Raw genomic sequence first — 8,791 nt, 5'->3', positions numbered from 1 at the left:
AAAAAAAAAAAAAAAAAGAAGTGGCTGGAGGTGGGAGGTCTGGGTCCTTCCCCAACTCTGGCACTGACAGTGTGGTCTGAGCCTGTCACTTAACCTTGCTGAGTTTCGAGCTCCGGCACGGTACCAAGGGTCTAACACCTGCTACTGTCTACCTGACAGGCTCGCCCTGAGGATCACAGTGTGCTGTGTGTGACAGCAGGCTCAATCTGTAATGCATGATATGCTGATCAATTATCACCATTACTAATTAAGGATTTATGATAAGTTAGACAAAAAAGGTTTTATAAGGCCAGGAGATAAGACCACGGAAAAATTACCAAACTGAACACAGAAACGGGTATTCCATGCTCGCTCCAAGTGACTCCTTTTTATATTTTATTTTCTTTTTTTGAGAGAGTCTCACTCTGTTGCCTAGAGTGCAGTGGCTCAATCTCAGCTTATTGCAACCTCCACCTCCCAGGTTCAAGCGATTCTTGTGCCTCAGCCATCTGAGTAACTGAGATTACAGGCGTGCACCACCACACCCAGTTAATTTTTGTATTTTTAGCAGAGACAAGGTTTCACCCTGTTGCCCAGTCTGGTCTCGAACTCCTGATCTCAAGTGATCCACCTGGTTCAGCCTCCCAAAGTGCTGGGATAACAGGCGCAGGCTACCGCGCCCAGCCAAGTGACTCCTCTTTAAATCAGTGTTTGAGAATGATGCTTAGAAAGTTAAAGTAGCAGGGGAAGAGGAAAATAAGGCAAGAATATAGAACACAGAATGTATATCGGGGGTGATAACTCTTCCTTTTAAGACAAAAATTATCATTGTCTTAATGAAGGACTGAGAGAGAGAGAGAGAGTGTGTGTCTGTCTACATACTGTAAAAATAGAGACAGTGTTAAACTGAACATTTTTTAATTTAATGAGTTGCTTGTACTTAAGAAAATAAAATTACATGAAAATTAATGTGAAGCAGTAAATAGAGGTCAGTTCAATAAATGTCTGTGTTGGCTAAAAAAAAAAAGAAAGTTAAAGTAGCTTTCTTTTAACTGTAAAGATAGAAAAGCACAGAGAAGAAAACCTTAAGTCATTCCTTTCTGAAATGTGCCTGCAGCCAGGCGCCAGGTTGCTCAGTTCTGAGCAGCGTCTGAGCCTCAAGACGCTGACCGCAGCTCAAACGCCAGGTCTGGGTTGACTCTGTGATCCTGTGCATGTCAAAGGCACCAATGCATCCTGTCCTCCCCACCTTGCAAAATCTTTCTTTCAGCTAGAAAAATCTAACCCTGGGCCAGGCACAGTGGCTCACGCCTGTAAACCCAGCACTTTGGAAGGCTGAGGCGGGCAGATCACAAGGTCAGGAGATGGAGACCATCCTGGCCAACATGGTGAAACCCCGTCTCTACTAAATATACAAAAATTAGCTGGGCGTGGTGGCACACGACTGTAGTCCCAGCTACTCAGGAGGCTGAGGCAGGAGAATCGCTTGAACCCAAGAGGCGGAGAATGCAATGAGCCGAGATCATGCCACTGCACTCCAGCCTGGCAACAGAGTGAGACTCTGTCTCCAAAAAAAAAAAAAAAGTGGCCGGGCGCGGTGGCTCAAGCCTGTAATCCCAGCACTTTGGGAGGCCGAGATGGGCGGATCACGAGGTCAGGAGATCAAGACCATCCTGGCTAACACAGTGAAACCCTGTCTCTACTAAAAAATACAAAAAACTAGCCGGGCGAGGTGGCGGGCGCCTGTAGTCCCAGCTACTCGGGAGGCTGAGGCAGGAGAATGGCGTAAAACCCGGGAGGCGGAGCTTGCGGTGAGCTGAGATCTGGCCACTGCACTCCAGCCTGGGCGAGACTCCATCTCAAAAAAAAAAAAAAAAAAAAAAGCAAAGCAAAGCAAAGCCCAACCCAACCCCACCTGCCTGGCTCACTCCTACTCCTAGAACCTCAGCCAAGGACCCCTCCCACAGAAGGAGCTTCCTGACCTCCCCAGTCTAAGGGACCACACATGTTCACTCCCAGCCCTTCCCATAGCACCATCACTGGCTGGTGTCTTCCTCTTGAAGAAACTGACGGCACCATGAGGGCAGGAGCATCCTGTTTGGTTTACCCCCATCTACTCCTGGGCATGTGCACACAGGCCCATGCAACATCTGTTGAAAGACGCAGGTAGTCACTTAGCACCGAGTCTGCATCCTCAGTTCCACAATGAGGACAAAGCCTGCCAGTGCCACCCCAAAGGTCTAAGGTGATGAGGAGAACGAAGCCTCAATCAACAGCAGTGCCTTCTCTGAAGTTTAACATGCAGGTCTAAATGAAATGTGCCCGACGGAGGTTCATAGAACAAAAGTCGCAGGACTATGGGATATTATTCAGCTATAAAAAGGAAGGAAATCCTGTCGTATGCAACAATAAAGATGAACCTCAAGAACATTTTGCTAAGTGAAATAAGCAAACACAAAAAGGAAATATTGTATGCAGTTATGTGAGTTACACAGAGACAGAAAGAAGAGAGATTACCAGAAGCAAGGCGAACAGGGAATTTTTATTTAAGGGGTACAGTCTTTGGGATGATGAAAAAGTCTTATATATAGACAGTGGTGATGTTTGCAGTAATGATGCATTTAATACCACTTAACTGAACTGTATACTTACGAATGGTTAAAAGGATAAATATTATGTATATTTTTCCTCAATTTTTAAAAATGGGGAAAAAAGCCTCCCAACTACTCCTGTTTAGCAAACTCGTTGTTTGAACAACAGCTCCCTTTTTAAACATAGCTACATGGCTGGGGGTAGTGGCTCACGCCTATAATCCTAGCACTTTGGGACCCGGAGACAGGCAGATCACTTGAGGTCAGGAGTTCAAGACCAGCCTGCCCAACATGGCCAAATCCCCTCTCTACTAAAAATGCAAAAATTAGCTGGAAATCGCTCAAACCTGGGAGGCAGGGGTTGCAGTGAGCCGAGGTCATTCCACTGCACTTCAGCCTAGGCAACAGAGCGGGTCTCCATCTCAAAAACAAACAAACAAACAAACAAACAAATAAACATAGCTATACAATAAGAAGACCGGACCTAGGGACTGGGTAGGACATAGCAGGGCAAAGTCTCCACACGAAGTCCAAACCCCAGCGCAGCTGCACCTCCCCACCCCACTGGCCCTCCACCACACAGACACCGACTCATAGCAGAGCTGCGCTCCTAGAGACACTTGGGGTGTTAAGCATCTGTGGGTGCCCCAAACATTCAAATAATAAAATCAACCAGGGTGGTCAAGTGTGGACACTTCTGTGTCGATGTCTATTTATACCTGAGCCAAGAAACACTAAGTGGCTGTGCCCTTAAACAGAAGCCAGATCAGGAGTCCTGGTTTTTCTTTCCTTTTCCATTCCCCCCCTCAAGATTTGCTTATGAAAAATTTCAATCATACAAAAAGGCTGAGAGGATTATTCAGTGACATCCCCAAACCTACCACCTGATTTTGTTTGGGACGGAGGTAGGGGGAGGGCCCCACACCCTGTTCTGATTTTTTCTCCATCTCCCACCACAGTGAGGCACCAGTCCAGGAACACCACAGGGGCTGTCCTTGTCTTAAGTGAATACGCAAAATAGCACCTACGGATAAACTGTGTTCTTGCCTCAGTACTGTAGAAAGGATGAAACTTTCCTTCAGTTTCATAAAGAATGAAAGTATTTTCTCAGCTTGAGACTGTGTATTTTAAGCTTTAGTTTGAAGACAGTTGATTTCATGACCAAATTATGAACTTTTGAAAGAATTTTCATGAGAATACTCATCAGTCAAGACTGCAGCTGGAAATGAACAACCCTGACACACTACTATACCATTTTAATGAGACTTCACATATGGGAAATTTTTCTTTTATCAAGAGTTTTATAAATATGATCCTCATCGATGTGGACTGTAAAAAATGGGGATATCAAGCAAAGTAAATCTAACTTTGGAAATTTCTCTGGCATCACCAATTGATTTAAACACACTTTAAATAAGAAACCACAAACACGAATTTTAAAACTGTAACAACTCACAAAACAAAAACACCTCATTCTCTAAATCCAGAGCTGAGACAACTACTAAATCCCATGCTTAATATAGGTGACCTGGGTAAACAATGTGAGAGCAAAATTTCAAGCATGCCTTTAATTTGGTCCTTCCAAACCCAATTCCAACCCGCAATCCAATCCTGGAAAACGCTATCAGATGTTCAGGAATTTTTATTCTAATTTATCCTAGTGCTTCACAAACCCACACTGGCTGCCAAACACACATCAAGCACCAACCAAGGAACCAACCAAACCAACGTCTCATGGGACCGGCACTAATGACACACGTTGGCATTTTCTGAAGCAGGATTTCTTGGACCTAAAATTCCAGCCATTATTTAAATCATATCCCTACTATAATTAACTAGCAAAGCTGAAACTAAATCAGGCAGATGGGCCAGGCCTCCAGCCAGAAGCTAAATGTCAGAATCATAAACCACTACGTGGACGTAGCACTTCAGCACTGTCCAGGAGGAAAGCCCAGGCCCAGGGCTACCCCTCGTCATGAGGGTCTCTGAAGAAGGCAGTGATTGCATCCCCTGGGGATCCAGGAAAACACGCTTTAGAAGAACTCCCACTCTCCAAGAGCAGCGTCATCACAAGGCCTCAGAGGGTCTAGCACTGCCATATGTGCACTGAGCACTGTGCTGGACACTATGAGGTCTCACCCAGGTAGAATAGGGTCTATTTTTTGGGGGGGGCGGGGGGGGCAGGGTCTTACTCTGGTTGCCCAGGCTGGAGTGCAGTGGCAAGATCTGAGGGGAAGTTTTACCATGAGATGGGGTTTCGCCATGTTGCCCAAGCCCATCTCGAATTCCTGGACTCAAGCGATCCACCTGGCTCGGCCTCCCGAAGTGTTGGAATTACGGGCATGAGCCACCATGCCCAGCCAGGGTCTCACTTCTACATAAGCTTACAGTCTAGGGGAAAAAGACACCATCACATTCTCTATTAGACAGCTTTGTACATGGTATTTTTATGATATTCATTATGCAAATATAAATGGCATAAAAAAATTGAGCTATAGAAGTCTGTACTGAAGATATCTCCACGGAGTGACCAAGTTGCAGATACATTATTAGTTCTTTGCAGCATTCCTAATAGCAAGCGACCCAACAGGATGGGCCATCTTACATTCAAGTTCATAGCCCAGCAGGGGTTCTCAATCGTTAAGAAAGGCTTGCCTCCTCTGTGCCCCTCCAAGTTTTGGATATGCTCCAGCTAGGGAGTTAGAACACCCCTCCCATTTGAGAATCACTGCTATGGACTTAAGTAATAAATACTGTGACTGTCCAAAGAATCCCTGCCTACTTCCATGGAGGAGCACAATTCTTCAGGAAGGTGTTGAGATTATTTGGAGAAGGTATCTTAGAGAAAGGGATGTTTCACCAAAATCAGAAAGGTTGAAGGGCTATGATTTGATGGAGAAAGTGTGAAGCTATTCTTGGAGGATGGAACTTCCAATGAAAAGGTTCAAATGTGGGAGAGAAAGATGAACACAACAACCAAAACATGTTGGGGAGGGGGCAGGTGTCGTGCAGGTACATTTAATGAGAAAACAGGAGTAAGACTCCAGAGGAAGAGTGGAGTTAACTAGTAATGAACCATGTTGCCTCTTAGCATTCCTGCTCAAGATAACTGCCTAGAGGCAGGGAGGCTCACTATTCCAGAGGCCCACTCCTTTGAAAATCCAGCTTACACTCTTAAGATCCTTACCATCCTAAATGATCAAGGGTCTCTAGGATCTAAACTACGCCACAAGATTCTAACAATCACTGTTAATAAGAAATACAAACCATGGCCACAAAATATGGGATTTTTTCATTTTCCTCCCAGAAAAATTCCCATGTATGTCACATATTGTTAAACAAAAAGGATTTGTGAATTAACTTAAAACACTTGTCACAATTAACTTGACATGGTCTAGATGATAACCAACAAAGTCTTCCCAGGGTGAATGGCAAACATTAAAGAATGCCAAATTTCCATTCTAATTTTAACATCATAACCAATGTCTTTATTTCCAATATTACCTTGCTTTTCTCATACTTTCAAAATATAACCAATAATCATGTAACATCAGCCTTAAAAATACTGAGTGTAACAGCTGAGTAACAGTGAAACGAATAGCCCAAGCAGGGCTGCCCTCACACTGGGGCCATCACAGGGCACTCTATGTAATAAAGCCCATTACAGAGAGCAGTAGTGACCTAGCATTACAATGGGAACGATGCCCTGGACTTGTGTAATTTGAAGGCCAATTCCTTCTAGAGGAATTACTAAGCAATAGACTTTTTAAAAGAAGATTCAGAGAATGTTTAGAGCTAGAGGTCAGTCACTTCCATCAAGCCTTACCCATCTTTCTGTTCATCAGAATATTTCGGTACTTTTTAGAACAGATTTAGTCAAGACAGAGTCAATGCATTTGAATTTATCTTCTGTATTTCTTCACGCCGTTTTTTAAAAGTCAGTAAGAAATACTGTTTAGAAGTTTCACATGATTTTTAAAGAATATAAAAGCAGCTTTTCAAAAATGGTGTTGGTATGGTTTTTCCAATACAAAAAAGAACACCTCTCCCCTAAACCCAGCGTTCCGAAATCCTTCCTCTGTTTATGGTCAATTTATCAGCTTCGACCCCCATGCTACCCCACCTCTCGGTGGAGTTTAGGAGCCCAGGGCTGGCTATTTACAACACAGCATTTAAAATAACAAGGAATCTTATTGTAAAAGCATTCCCCTCCCACCAAACGAAAGCCCCTCCCACCAACCCTGTGATTTGCTAAGGAACATGTACAGCTCCAATTTACAGTATTTAAACTATTTCAAACTCGATGAAGAAGCCAGAAGAATCCCTTACAGTTCTATAATTCATTCCTTCTTGTGATTCACCTTGGTAATTTTGCAAGACAGGATAGCCTCTGCTCAGATACCTTACACTGCCTGCCTGAGATTTGGAAAGTTATTAAATGTTCACCAACTTATTTTCAAACGAATGCCGGTATATTCATTATTCTATTATTATTATTACATTCAGTGCCTTCTATAGCTGCATGAGACAAAATTTTGTAAGACACTGAATAACACATCTTGCTAATTACAATTAAATAGACGTCATAAACAGTTTATACACTCTCATTTTGGAATATTTTTTCTGTTACTACCTTATTACAACGGTTGTTTCAGGAAAAAAAAAAAAACTTAAAACATACAAAGCAGCTTACCAAAAATATACAAGATTTAGTACAAATTTCCTAATAATCAGCCATGACTTACTTTTTCTATGATTAAAGGAAGGCCCCTCATCTTCTAAGTTAAAATTTTAAGCAGAACACTTGTGTAAGATCACACACATTTTGTGATTCGCATTCAAATTTCAGTATATTTGTTTCTTATTAAAATATGGGCAATTTTTCCTCTAAAAATGTACATATTTGTTGAATACTTTGTAAAAAGAGCCGTTCAGCTATTAATCTGAATTATTTACCGGCCAAACGTATACTCTATGGCTAAGTAGTTAAGGTGAAATAATTTTTTTAACGCTATTACATTAAAAACACTCTTGGCTGGGTGCTGTGGCTCTGGCCTGTAATCCCAGCATTTTGAGAGGTCGGCGGATCACGAGGTCAGGAGATCCAGACCATCCTGGCTAACACGGTGAGACCCCGTCTCTACAAAAAAATACAAAAAACTAGCCGGGCGAGGTGGTGGCGGCGCCTGTAGTCCCAGCTACTCGGGAGGCTGAGGCAGGAGAATGGCGGGAACCCGGGAGGCGGAGCTTGCAGTGAGCCGAGATCGCACCACTCACTCCAGCCTGGGCGACAAGAGGGAGACTCCATCTCAAAAAAAACCCACCAAAAAACAACAACAAAAAAACACTCTTATATTCATCCTAGAGAAGCGTGAAAATGTAAAAGTTCTTGTTCAAAATTCTTGTCAGGTGGGGCGCGGGTGGCTCACGCCTGTAATCCCAACACTCTGGGAGACCGAGGCAGGTGGATCACCTGAGGTCAGGAGTTCGAGAGCCAGCCTGGCCAACACGGCGAAACACGTCTCTACTAAAAATACAGAATTATCTGGGCTGGCGGCGGGCGCCTGTAGTCCCAAGCTACTTGGGAGGCTGAGGCAGGAGAATCGCTTGAACCTGGGAGACAAAGGTTGCAGTGAGCCGAGATCGCGCCACTGCCCTCCAGCCTGGGAGACAGAGCGAGATCCTGTCTCAAAACAACAACAAAATTTTTGTCAAGAGGATTTGAAAGTTAAGTTCTTTCACAGTTATCCTCGCAAAATAGCATTTCTCATCCAAAGGCCTCAGAACAGCCGCCAGCCGCCGAGTTCACTCGGGACCCTGTTACCGGCTGCTCGGCGCCCGGGTCGGGTGGGTTCTACCTTCTTCAGGGTCCATTCCTCGCCTCGGCCCCCGCTCCCACCCCTCGGGACACCGGAGACTTGCACTTTACAAACGGGTTTGCTCCAGGCCGCACTCCGTCCCCGAGGGAAAGCTCCCCAGAACTCCTGGAGTCGGGCAGCGTGGCAAGATGTGAATGATGTCAGAATCCCCATCTCCAGAGTCCGCCCGGAGCCAAGCGCAGGTGAGCTTGCCTCAGAAGAGAAAGCCAAGCCCCCGACACGTCGCTACACTCGGGCACGGGAATGGCGTGTTATGCAACGGCCGCCGCTCGCGTGGCCACGAAAGCGCTCCAGCGGCTCGGGCCGCGTCCCGCCAAGACCGTGAGCAAACTCGCAGGGTCG

At 44.8% G+C, this 8,791-nt stretch overlaps 1 protein-coding gene across 1 annotated transcript in view; it reads right to left on the bottom strand.

Annotated features, from left to right (window-relative positions):
* The window catches only part of LATS2 (large tumor suppressor kinase 2), a 99,580-nt gene extending 90,886 nt beyond the window's left edge, over nucleotides 1-8,694 (bottom strand). Inside the window, exon 1 of the mRNA XM_011951345.1 lies at nucleotides 8,429-8,694. The gene's annotated coding sequence lies outside the window, so the exon portion shown is untranslated. The remainder of the gene's footprint in view (nucleotides 1-8,428) is intronic.
* Between the last annotated feature and the right edge of the window lie 97 nt (nucleotides 8,695-8,791).

Source organism: Colobus angolensis, unplaced genomic scaffold, assembly GCF_000951035.1.
Source record: "Colobus angolensis palliatus isolate OR3802 unplaced genomic scaffold, Cang.pa_1.0 Scaffold318, whole genome shotgun sequence".
In the NCBI taxonomy this organism is placed as follows: domain Eukaryota; kingdom Metazoa; phylum Chordata; class Mammalia; order Primates; family Cercopithecidae; genus Colobus; species Colobus angolensis.
Note: the sequence above shows the minus strand (reverse complement) of the source record. Positions and strands in the feature narration are given on the sequence as shown.